Consider the following 13,314-nt stretch of genomic DNA (forward strand, 5'->3'; position numbering starts at 1 on the left):
TCATTCAAATCTTTGCTTTTTAAACATCCTCTTATAAATCGGAAACTTCAATTACAAGCAGGAGAGTGAATAAATTAATAGAAAGGAACCCAGATAAAAATTAAAATACTGTTCTGTATTATTAGGGATACTGAAAGGATAGTATTTTAACTTTGTCCTCTTTTGAGTTGCTTTCCCCACCCCACTTAACTCTTCCATCTTCAGCTTCTTAGCAAAGCTTCTGATTAAGCACAGGAACAGGGTATCATACATAACATGTTCTGGATATCTTTAAAAAAGTAGAAGAAGCAGTGACACCAGTTAAGAATCACTGTCTCTCAACCAAGAAGAAAGGATCTTTTCTTTCATTAATTAGATACCAAGTGATCCCCACAGAAAAAACACTCTTACTGTCTAAATAATGATAAAAAACAATGTCTTTTAACCCTTGCTCTCCACCTGTCCACGATTTACAGTTATGTGACCAATTGCTTTTTCATGCTCATGCAAAATCTATTTGCAGACCTCTCCACCAAGCCTCCCTAAAACAAACCATTCAGAAGTACTTTCAGCCCATAACTAAGAAACTGAATTTTGTTGGATTTTTTAACTTGTAGGCATGACTGTTTACTCTTTCCCTCAGTTTAGGGAGAAGAAAGCAAGTGTTTCTTTCAGATTTCTTATTTATTGCGTATCCAGGTAACAAACTACTTAAAATCAAGCAAACAAAACTTGATAATTGGCCCCCATCCTCATCTGAGCTGCAGAAGGATGTAACCATGGCAATATGTAGTTTAAAGAAGACCATTTAATGTACCTTTCAGGATTTAAGCTTGTCGTAGTCTATCCATCCCTAGGTAGAATTATCACTCTAGAAGCAGTTTGTTCTTTATTTTAAATGTTGGTTAAAGCTGGGGGCAGAAATAATCCTGACAACATGTTCTGGGGTGGAGGGAAGAAGTATTGAGGGTGATATGGATGCACACACAAAAAGTAAAACAAAACAAAATAACCCAAGGTTCCCCCCAACAAGGATCAAACAGGAACAGACACTGCAAAAGATGGTAATTAAGGAAGAGTTAAACCCAGCAGATTGTCAAAAAGCTTACCAGCAAGTGTGTCTTCTCTTAAGAAGTGTGGAACAGTCCTAAGGTCCAGCATTACTTTCCTTGCTGTAGGTAATTCTTATTGTAAATTTGTGCATATATATAAATAAAAAAATACATCTTTGGAAAGAAATTTAAGGCAAAACAAAAGACCCATTGTAATGCTTTGACACTGGCCAAACACAAGACACCCACAAAAACCATTCACTCCTGGGCAGAGGACAGGGGAAAATATTAATGAAGGGTTCATGAGTTGAGATGACAACTGGGAGAAAACACTCTAAGTGGGCAAAATGTAAAGATATAAAGTAAAATTATTATTAACAGTCAGAGGAGGATAATGAAAAGTAAAATAACCCTTTAAAACATTTTTTTTTTCCCTAGCCTCTCCCTTCTTCCCATGGATAGCGCAGATAGACACAGCATGGGAGTTTTGGTCACTTCATCACTCGAGATCTGTTTGCTCAGGGAGAGGAGTCCTTCCTCTGCTATGCTGTGGGGTCCCTCCCATAGAATACAGTTCCACATGAACTTCTCCAGCATGGCTCTAATTCCATGACCAGCAGTCCTGCCGAAACTGCTACAACACGAGTCTTTGCCATGGGCAAGCAGTCTTCCCAAAACTGCTGCTTTGTGAGTCACTCATCCACGGTGTGCATTCCCAGGCTTTATTTTGGAAGCAAGGGCCCTCTCTCTCTCTCTATCTCTAGCAGCAGGGGTTCTCTCTCTCTCTATTTGGTTCTCCTACTACATTACAGCTTCCTACAGCACCACCCACTCTGGCGTGAGCACTTTTCACATGGGCTGCAAGTGGATCTCTGCATCCCCTGTAGACTTCGTGGGCTGCAGAGAGACAACTGCTTCACCATAGTCCTCCCCACAGCTTGAAGAGTCTTGACTCCGACCCTTGGAATGCTTCTTCCCCCTCCTTCTCTGGTGCCACTATGTTGTTCTCCCTAGCATGTCCTCACTTCCTCCTCTTCTCAGACTAGAAGAAAAATTGCTGCATGTCGGTACCATTGCACACAACTTCTACCAATTCAAAGATTCTTCCAGGATCCTTCAGGACCACGAAGTTGATCTCATTCTAGGTTGTATGTTGGGGAATCAATTGCCATGTTTCCACCACCAACAGGCAGCCCCACCACCATTGTGAGGGCAGCGATGGCCACTGGCACTGGCGCTATTTAACATTTCTCTTCAATTTGGGCCTGGGAAGGGGAAGCCACCACCACCACCCCTGTCCTTCTGCCCATGGCACAGCTGTGTAGGGGTGGCCAGGCAGGCAAGGCTCGCCATGGGCTGTGCTGAGATGGCAGTGGCCGCAATGGTGCATCACCACGGGCTGAGATGGCCCCAACAATGGCACCTCTTCACCCCTGGAAAAAACTGTCCCTGTGCTGTTTTGATTTTCTTCTTAAATATGTCATGACAGAGAAATTACCAACCTCTCTAACTGGGCCAGCAGCATGTCCATCTTCAGAGCCATCAGAGACTGAGACTGTTGGAGGAAGCTTCTTGTAGCTTCTCACAGAAGATACTTCTGTGGCCCTTCCCTGCTACCAAAAAAACAGGCTGCGCCAAATCAACACACCCACATTGGTTACATGGTATCTTCTTTTTTTATTATGGGCATTCAGGATTTAATGAAACTAAGTCAATTGAATATTTTTTTCCCATTACATAATATTTCCTGGGGTTTTTCTATCTGTGTAATCTAGCCATCCTTGCATATACGCAGCTAATTCTTCTGTAACATTACTGTGTTCATATAGCCCTGCATATAATTTTGCTTTCTCCTTATATTTCACTAATTAAATTTTATTTTTTAATGTAATTAAGAGTTGGTCTTGAAATCTATTCTGCTAATGTTGGTTTTAAGTTTTCCTTTTGAAACAGAAACTACAAATGTAACAGATTTTAGATCTTTATGTAAGAAAAGTCACATTGTTTAACCAGAGCCTGATTAATCAAATTAACTGACATGAGAACAAGTAGTTTCTCTGAAGAGAAGAGGTAATGGGCTACACAAGACAATGCTGAGAAATTTCTTGACATGGAAATCTAAGGGAGGAATATGTATTCCGATTTTAAACCAGAATAAAAATAGTCAGAATGAAATATATTCCTGCAGTCTCATATTCTGTTAGCCCCTGCAGCACACAAACAGGGAAACATTAATGGAGGCAGCTCTATTATTGACTAGAGTACGTGTAATGGAAACCTACATTCCAGAGTGTATAATGCCATAAAACGTAACATACACAGGAACACTTCCTTCTAACTGTGCAGTAATCAGAGCTAGTGCTTTTCACTCATAGTGCACACTGCTTCCCTGAGTTAGCACATTCCATGTCCCCTTTTCTTTCTATTCTTTTTTCTTTCTTTTTTTTTTTTTTTTTTTTTTTTTGCAACACTTACTACTGTAGGTGTCCTGTGCATCTTTCCTAAAAACACCAGTTTAAAATAAAAAAGAAATTAATGGAAAGACAATTACAATATTCAAAGGTGATCTACAATCAAGTCTGAGTTTTACATGGCTAAGATTAGATTTTAGGCCTGCAGGAGTAGGTGTGCTTGTTACTAGTTTTCTAACTTCAAGGAGCAACCAAAAATAGACCATCAAGTTAGATTATAATTACTGTGCTCCTACCGATCTTACTGTCATCGCTATTGCTGCTACTGTTACTACTGTTACTAATTTTTTTTCAAAGAATAAGTAGGATTTTATTAATCAGCAAATAAATATTTCTTGCTACTTAATTTTATCCTCAGAGAATTTTGCATCTTGCACACTTTGATAGAAATATAAGCTCATTAACAGAATATTTTTTAACCAGACCATTATGACTTAATTTTGAATCAAAGCTCATTAAAACAATTATAATCAAATGTTTCATTTTCTTTTTCCCTTGTGAGGAACAGCTGAAAAGGTTATGTTTGTTTTTCTTTATCTGAATCTCTAGCATTATATAAACAGAATATATGGACCTGGTTTTACTTCTTTTTCTTTCCTTTTAAGGGTTTGCTCAGCAGAGTATGCATGGATGATGTTATTGGGATCCAAAAAGAGTTGTAACATGAGTTGCAACCCAGGCCACACTTGAATCAGATATAGTTTTCAGCTTTGTGCCCAACTCTGCTTCTTCACTACCAAAGGTCCAAAGAGGGGACATCTCTTGATGCTACATCATTTGAGAGTAAGCACATCAGGGATAGGTTTGCTCTTCCTTGGCTTGCTGCACTTGCAGGAACCTACACCCTGTGAGCAGGAGGAAAGGGTAAGATGGAACAGGTGAGAACTGCCCCACTCCTATTTTAGGTTAAGTAGTTCATCACTCAAGACAAGAACGACCAATTAAGAGACAATGTATGCTCAAAACCCAGTAAATCAATGTAACAATAAATTTAGCAGTAATAAACCTTTCTCTCACAAAGCATTACTTTCATATGGAAAATGGAAACTTTTTCTTTTGAAATAGCTAAGAAGTACACATTATCTGCAAACCAGAAGATCGGCACTTAGCTATAGTCCAGAATCACTTATTTCACATTAAATATTAATTTTTTTCAGTAATGAGACAAAAACCAGAAAGTTGAAAAGGGGATAGTAGCTGAAAGCTCCAAGTTCGTTCAGACTTCCCTGTTTCTGTTGAAAATAACAATGTTTGCTATCCTAATATCACAGAATTTTTTACCTGCTCAGTGTAACTACAGTTTCCATGCAACAACAAAAAAAAAAAAAAAAAAAGGTAATACAAGGCAGATGATGTGCAAAGTTCTAAAAGGACAAGGAATAAGTAACACAAATATATATATATATATATTTTAAGTCAGCTTTAATGCACAGTTTTTCAACTACTCATTGACCTGGAATTCTATGTCTAATTTTAAGGGAAGAGATAATACAATATATATGGCCATATCTTAAAGTAAATAATACTTAAGCACTTTCTAGAAGCAAACTTCTTGGTAAAGATGTATTTCTGGCAACCATATTACCTAGTGGTTAGGATGATTTCTTGGACTTATGGCTTAAAGCCAACTGCTTCTGGAGGGAAAGGAGAGAACCCAACTCTTCTACCTCAGCACAAGACAAAGAGGCAAACATCTCCAAGTTTTTTCAACACCATAAAGGCCTGAGTTGTTCAGCTACTCTCCCAGACCTATCAATCATCTTTTCTTTTTTTTTTTAATTTATGGATAATTTCCTAGGTTGTGAGGTTTTTTGCGACATCACAGCAGTAAATAGGAATTACTTTCACAAAATCTGCTGGACTAGTATATTAGAGAATCATTTACTCTAAGTATATATATGCATATCCATGATTCCCTATTTTAACTTTTTAACATAAATGCTATCTAACCACATTGCTAGCTCAAGCAGGAGGATCACTGTCATTTTTATTTTATCTTTGTCTTTTTTTTCTTTTTCTTCTTTTTCTTAATATATTTTTCTTTTTTCTGTCCATTCTTTTTTATTCTTTCTTCTTTTCTTTTTTCCTTTCTCCTTTCTCCTCCAGACTCTAACAAGATCAAAAAATTTCCAAACCACAGATGAAGGATTGTGAGGACTGTGTAAGGAAATTTCCTTGCACAGTAGTGGACATGAGAGCTCTGCTCTTTCTGGGGTGCAATAGACCTGTCTGCTTTACTGTTGAGAGATCTTCCATTGATGATATATGTGAGCCAAGCGGGCCAGCAACAATATTTTAAAGGATGGCACATAAGAATTAGATAATATGTCAAGTCTAAGGATTCAGCTAATTCTTTATAATAAACTAGAATAATAGTAAAATTAATAGAGGGGATAGTTGTATTTATAGTTTATTTCTAAGACTGTTTCCAAATGCCGACCTCTAAACCAATGAACATTAGGTTTATTTCAATTTTATATCAGTTTAACTTTCAGGATAGAACTGTGTCATCAACCATCCCTAGTCAATTGTCAGGAGTGAGGTGCAGAAGTACAGGAGGGCAAGGTACAGAAGGAAGCAAAGCAAGAAATATCTTGCAGTTTCTAGACTTTACCTTGGCCCTTCCCAATTAATTTTTTTTTTCCCAGAGAAAAGATATGGACATTGCATTGTGTGATGGAGTATGTGAATTTTTTTTAACTCTGTTACTTAGGAAGGCCAAGCATGACCCTTGTGTCAAATCTGTTCTACATCTGGGGTATTTTGCAGTAGTCCAAAGAAGAACTGACTGCTTCTTTCAGGACAGTGCTACTCTGCCCATACTTCTCCAGCTCCCACACCACAGCTGTAGCCCTTGCACCCTACTCACCAGTGATCAAGTGTATTCAAGACTCTTTTGCCTACATAAAGATGATATTTTCTCATCACAATGATATTTTCCTGGAGGATCCCAATTTTCTTCGAGAAAGAGTATTTATTTAAAATTTTTTTATTGTTGTTGATTTTGTTGCTGTTGTTAGCTATTTGTTTTAAGGACAGCAGCAGACTAAAAGGCAGTGAGATATTCATGGATGCTGAGATCATTTAAACACAGGCAGTATGGCCAAACCCAGACATTCCAAAGTCATGAATCAGGCCTCAAAAATTGAGATAGCCTCAAACTGATGATCAAAAAAAAAAAAAAGTGCTGTTTTCTCTCCAATATTTCTGGCTTTGTCATCTTTTAAGGTATACATTAGATGAAATTTTCAAATTCTTCTCATCTAACATGAGTAGTATGTATTTTTTTTTTTTTAAGGAAAACTGATGTTAAAATACTAAATGATGTCCAGAACTTTAGTTTTCGAGAAAAACATCAAATATGACCCCTCTTGTGATAATATCACAAGAGCTAGAAACAAAAGAATAGTATATATACATTGCAATATTCTTTTCCAGTCACTTTTATAGGACTTAAGCATTTTATATACTAGCTGTGCTTTAATTAAAACCAGTTACTTACTTTTGTTTGTAATAGCTGAAACAATTCAGCACTTAAAAAGAAAGGAAAAAATAGAAGAAGCTATCTGGATGGGTTTCTCATAGTGGGTGTAAATCCAGTCATAATCAAGATTTATTTGTACATATAATTTCAGTGGGAAAATATAGCCTCCAAAATGTGCATTTAGTTAAGTGTCATACCAAACCTTTTTAATCTTTCTGTTAGACCTGGCTAGTGTCTATGTACTTTGTAAGTCAAACATAAAAAGATTATAATAATAAATAATTTTTATTTATCATGAAAAGCTGACTCTAGTGTCAATCAATGGGGGGTGGTACTTGTAAATGCTTAAAGGTAAAAGCAACTTTATTATTACAAATTAAATCACAGTAAAATATTAATTTATGAATCCTCTTCAGACTTCAAAAGTTAGGCAGCATTTTTTGCCTCTCATCTGAATTCCTGAATAATGCATTAGAAGACCAAAATTTCTGAAGAATTTGTTTGAGATTTCTTCTTTTGCTTCATTGCAGTTCTCAATGTGCAATGCATCATCCAAACATATTCTAGAAATTAGCGTCTGCATTCCATTATGCATTCAGACATTTATAGCAGAATGATAAACCTGTCTGTACCTCAGGGAGTTGGCTTTATAAATCAAGGCTTCCTGTAAAAAGATTATATTCCTATTTGAAATTATTTGGATTCTGAGTCCTCTTTCCAATCACATTGTAGCATGCATCAGAAAAAGAAAGGAGAATGGAATTAAAGTGGAGAAAAAGTGAGGTATTATTAGAGGCAAAATGTGTTAACCACTTCATTTTGATTTTCTGAAAGAAAACTGAGATTGTGAAGGTTTAGGGTTGAATGCTTCACTATTATGGAGCTTATTAGAAAAAACAAAACAAAACAAAAAAAAACCCAAAAAACAGAATTAAGAGAAAAAACCTTTCATCTCTTAATCTATTTTTGAAACTTAACTGCTTCTGCAATACCAGAAAACCTCTGAAGTCTTTCATGGATTTATCATCACAGAATTCCTCTGAGGGAGGAAAATGCTGTTATCACTGTTTTAGATATCAGATGTTAAAGCACAACTCCTCAGGTCTCACAGGTGACCTCTGACACAGCCAGGGATCAAGCCAGTGTCTCCCAACCCAAAGGTCACACAGGAGATGGGGAAATTAGAAATGCAGTCACAGAATCACAGAATATTCTGAGTTGGAAAGAATCCACAAAGATCATTGAGTTCAACTCTGAGTGGTCCACAGGAAAGAATCCCATTTCAGCACCAGGACACAGCAGGTCAGGACACACTCTCATTAGCAATAAGAATGGATTTGGATGGGATATTTGTGGTGTGAATGTCCTCAAGACACCACAGGACAGTGCTCTAGGTGCCATGTCACCTGTCTCACAGGTAAGATGCTTCAGCTGAGCTCAGAATTTCACTACCTTAGTAAATGCAGTGAGAAATTAGTCTGCGTGCTAATGTGTGAGGAGCAGAAATTTGAATTACACAGGGGACATTCACTTATGACCATCCCCATGTCTTCTTCCACCATACATCAAATATTCCCCTCAAGCCTCAATAGGAACTTTCTGAGATGTCTGTATTGCAAATTATGGTCAATGTAACAATGATGGTCACACTAAACCAGGTGAATAGATGTGCAACAAGGTCTTATTTTTCTTGAAAAAGAAAGATTTTTCTCTGTGATGTCAAGTGAGCATAACATCCTCTGAAAAATTTGGTATACCTTACATTAAGAAACCAGTATATATAGCAGGATTCATTAGGATGAGAATTTGAATAAGAAATATTAAAACTAAAAAGTATTAGGTAATATAAGAAATTGGATGGAGAATGTGAAATCATCTATGGTTTTCTGTTTATGTGTTGTAGTAATTGACTTCATGTCATTTATGTCTGTAAATTTAATAACTGACTGTTCCTCCACAGACAAGCCTTTACCCTGACAATCTGCCTCAAAATACTTTGTTAATTGTATCCTCTGCACATTCAATACCTGAAAGAAAACTTCAGGATGGAGATTAATGAAAATTTTGGAGGTAGGTGAATCTCAAAAGTCACCTCCCTAGATGTTAACACTGGAATGTACATGTGAACTGCAAATTTTCTTAATTTTGTTATTTAAAATTCTGCAACAGAATTTCAGACCTCAGAATTAAAAAACACACTAAGCTAAACTGATAAAATCTTGTTCTTGTAGGTCAAATCACTTAGTCCAGTAAATGGCCTGAGATCCTATTAATACAGTAGAGTTAGGTGTTCAGGTTCTTTAATTTATACCACAAGTCATACCCACAGTTATTTCAGTATCTACACATTACTTCTTTAAAGCCACAATGACATAACATTTATGTATTAACTGTATTTTATTAACTGAATGAAACAGAGCTCTCTAGGGCTGAAACTACTCCTGAGAGCTACAGTTTGCATCCACCTTGAAATTGAAAGGCTTCATAGCTCTGCAAACCACCAAAGGATACCACTATATGTGTTGATATGACACTAGAACCTCACCTGAAAAAAATATTTTCACATGTGTATAAATAAAACCATCCTTCTTAATTTTTTTCTTTTCTTCTCAAGAAATAAAGTCTTGTTCCATATTTTAAAAGATTTTTAAAAGATTTTTAGAAGATTTCACATCTTTATTTTTCTATCTGCAATCAAAGGTTTCATGCACCACCCTTAATTTTCTTAAAACTTGAAACATTTTTTCATTGAATGACACATTGATATTCCACCAATAGCTTAAGTATAAGCTATTTGCCACACTACCATTAAAAACCTACTCAAAACCAAAGTCTTATAAGTTAACTTGAAGAAGAAAATTTATCCTACATTGTTCACTTAATCTTGTATTTAAAATGAGGAAGTTATGGAAATAAAATCTGCAAGAGTATTCCAATTAGACAATCAGTAGTCCTTACTGTTTCCTAGTTTGTTGCAATTAGAGATGTAGCACAATATGCACAAGGACTCAGGGACATATTGAGTATTGATTCCCTTCTGTGCTAGTTTCTTATTTTATTTTTACACTGTGAAATACTCCTGAGATGCACGCAAACTCCGAGGTGGCCAGACAGAGATGCTGTACCAGCACTACAGAATAAAGTAATTCAGTGTATACAATCTTAAGACCATAACCATTAATCTTTTGATGCAGGGCATCTCTGAGTGTAGACTCATAAAGCATATAATAAAACACAGATGTGCAGCAATGATTGGAGTCAAGTCCTGCCTTTTCTCAGCCATTTGACTTATAACAGCAGAGTAAAAGTATGGGAATGAGCCCAGGGAAAAGTCTAAAAATTCACTTTGTTCTCTAGGACATTAAATCCCTTTAAGGGCTAATTTTTAGTTTTGCAGGTTGACTATAAAACCACCTATTCTACAGTGATGTCTACTTTAGCTTATTGACATTTTCCACTGTCAAGCCATCAGTTTTACTGTTTAAAATCATTAAAAATTTAATCATCTAAGTAAAACTCTTCTAAACCTTATGTTGGAATTTGGGAATATTTCAGAATATTACAGAATGTTTAATTAGCCATATCTGAGATTGGCTAATTGTGATTTCTTTGTTAGAAAATAATAAAAAAAAAAATCTGTGGTGATTTCTTTGTTAGAAAATATTTTTTTTTTTTCTGAACAGTTTTATCTGTTTTCTCTGAACAGTTTGAATTTGTCAGCTTCTAGGGAATGTAATTGAAATTTGACAAAGGATGGCATTTGAATCACATGTGTGACTTTGACTGTTTCTGGGAAATTGTACCCAAATTTATATAAAATCACAAGCCTATTTTACAGCTCAAAGGACCAGAATGGAAACATAAAGAAATTCTGTGAAAGCTTTTTGTATTGCTGCATAAAAGCAAAGGCACTAAAACAACATATCTGCCTGGGCATCTTTTTTTTTTTTTTTTTTTTTTTTTAATGTGTGTTTATGTGGGATTATTAGTTACAGCTTTTTATACCTCTTTTCATGAAGCAGTGATGAGATCCATAGAAGAAGATGTTAAGAAATAAATCACAGTGGTTTAAGAACAGAGCTTTAAACAAAGCAAAGGCTGACAACTGGAGGAAAGAAAACAAAATATCAGATAATTAATAATAATTAGTCAGCAACAATTCCAGTAACAAAATGAGATAGTCATCTTTTAAAAAACTAGTTGTGTGATCATAAAATTTAAAAGTAAATAATAAAGCTTGGACATCCTTTTATGTTATTTTCTTGTCTTCAAGTGCCTAACATGATCTTGTTAATGTAATCTTGGTGACAATTGTATTTTACTCATAGTGAGAGGTGATAATAAAAGCTGGACTTCTGGGAAAATCATGAATTTTATCAGACATAGTTCAGGTATACATACAATCTGTTCCTCTGATGCTCCTCAAGAGGGTATTCATAAGATGTGTGCATGTTTGTGTGTATGCATATATCATATATAGGTAATATAAGAAAGACGTGGTTCATGTGTGAGAGAAAAATCCCATTGAACTACAACAGTCCTAGATATTTGGGGTTTTTTAGTATATGCAGAGAGTAGCTTCCCCTTAAATAGCTTGCAAACTTCCTAGATTGTTCACTGTACTCATCAATCCAGAGTCACCAGAAAACAGCCAGAACAATTTTATATATATATATATACATATATATATATATATGTATATATAAAACCAGGCCTTGAATGTTTGTATATTTTTATCAAACATAGTTATTTTTTACCCAACTGTGCCCTCTGCTATTTTTCATATTGATTTTGTTGCTTAAAGATCAAAAAAGCACAGAAATAAACTGTATATTGCAAAGAAAGGAAATGAGGAGGCAAAACTTTGATAGTTTAAAAACCTCTCTGGCATCTCTCCAAAACACAAAATAGAATTGTAGAGATATTCTTGAATATTACATTGTGTACCTTGTGCAGGACCAGACTATCTGCATTGTTTGGCTTATGTTACTCAAACTTCCAAATACTGAAATTCTCTTAGTATTGGCTTGTCACAGCCTCATTATCTTTTGTACCATCAGCTACATGAGCCTCAAAGAAGCAATTTTAACTTTCAATATGGCTAATATAATAATTAAATATAAAAGGTCTTTTGTATCCTCTCTGAATGTAAATATGTTTTTCTTCTAGTCTCCTTTCCTTGACAATAATTAAAACTGTGTCAGACTGTTGAGGGCTTTTTCTCCATTTATTCTGTAGGATCTTAAATCACAGGATAGTATCTCACAAAAAGAAAAACAAAATTATATAGCTGGAAGATGATTGAGAGGTGTAAAGGTAATATCAGTGAGAGCTTTTCATTTGAGCAGAAATAGCAGGAGTGAGAAAGCTGCTCTATGTGCCCAAAAGTTGGGAGGCCTGCCCAGGGTGTTGTGTTCATGGTAGGGTGAAGTCCTATGGGTTCAAGAGTTCAACAGGGATCAGCTGCAAACACAGTAGACTGCAGAAGAGCTGGTTGTGGGAGGAAAGCATGCCAGGGAAAGATACAAGAAACAGTTATGCATGGGAAGAGGTCACCTTTGCTTAGTGACCCACAAAGATAAACTGAGATTTATGAGCAATGAATTTCCATAGTGTTTGTTTCTACTACATGCCAAAAAGATTTTTAGACCAATAACTCCTTTCTCTTTCTTAATTCATGTGGACATTTTTGTTTGTTGAGTTGGGTTGAGTTTCCTTGTGGTGGAAACTGCATCTAAAGTCTTGAAATCTTACCACTTGAACCCAAATCCCCAATATTCTTACAGTTGAGTTCTGAAATCATCATAAGAGATGTACAACATAAATCTCTAATGCTGAAATCCAATCTCTTGTATTCTCTGAGTCTTGTATTCTATTTAAGTAGAGCCAGACAAAGTGAATCCTTATGCAGCAAAAAATGCAATTACTTTTCTGTGTGCCCCACCTGAAGAAAGGCTTCTTGATATGGGCAGGAAAAGTGCTTTTACTTCCTATTCAACTTCATTAGGCCACAAATAAAGCATGTGGGCCTGTGCTGATATGCTTCTGTAGAAAATACAAGTGCCTTGATTATTCTAGATTATTGCACCAGATAGTGGCAAAGTGTATGTAGATCTAGATTTTTTACTAAATGAAGTTTCAGAGGGAAAGCGTGGCTTACAGTTACACATTGAGCTCCTGTTGACAACAAAAGGCTCTGAAGGGCACTCACATGCAAAGGAAAGGTCTGGACCACAGCCACATCATAGGAGTTCTGACACTGAAAATGAGTTTATTTAAGTTCACAAAAACATTGAGAAATATATCAAAATGCAGTGCAAGCACACAG

The sequence above is a fragment of the Lonchura striata genome, chromosome Z (assembly GCF_046129695.1).
Source record: "Lonchura striata isolate bLonStr1 chromosome Z, bLonStr1.mat, whole genome shotgun sequence".
Taxonomy (NCBI): Eukaryota; Metazoa; Chordata; class Aves; order Passeriformes; family Estrildidae; genus Lonchura; species Lonchura striata.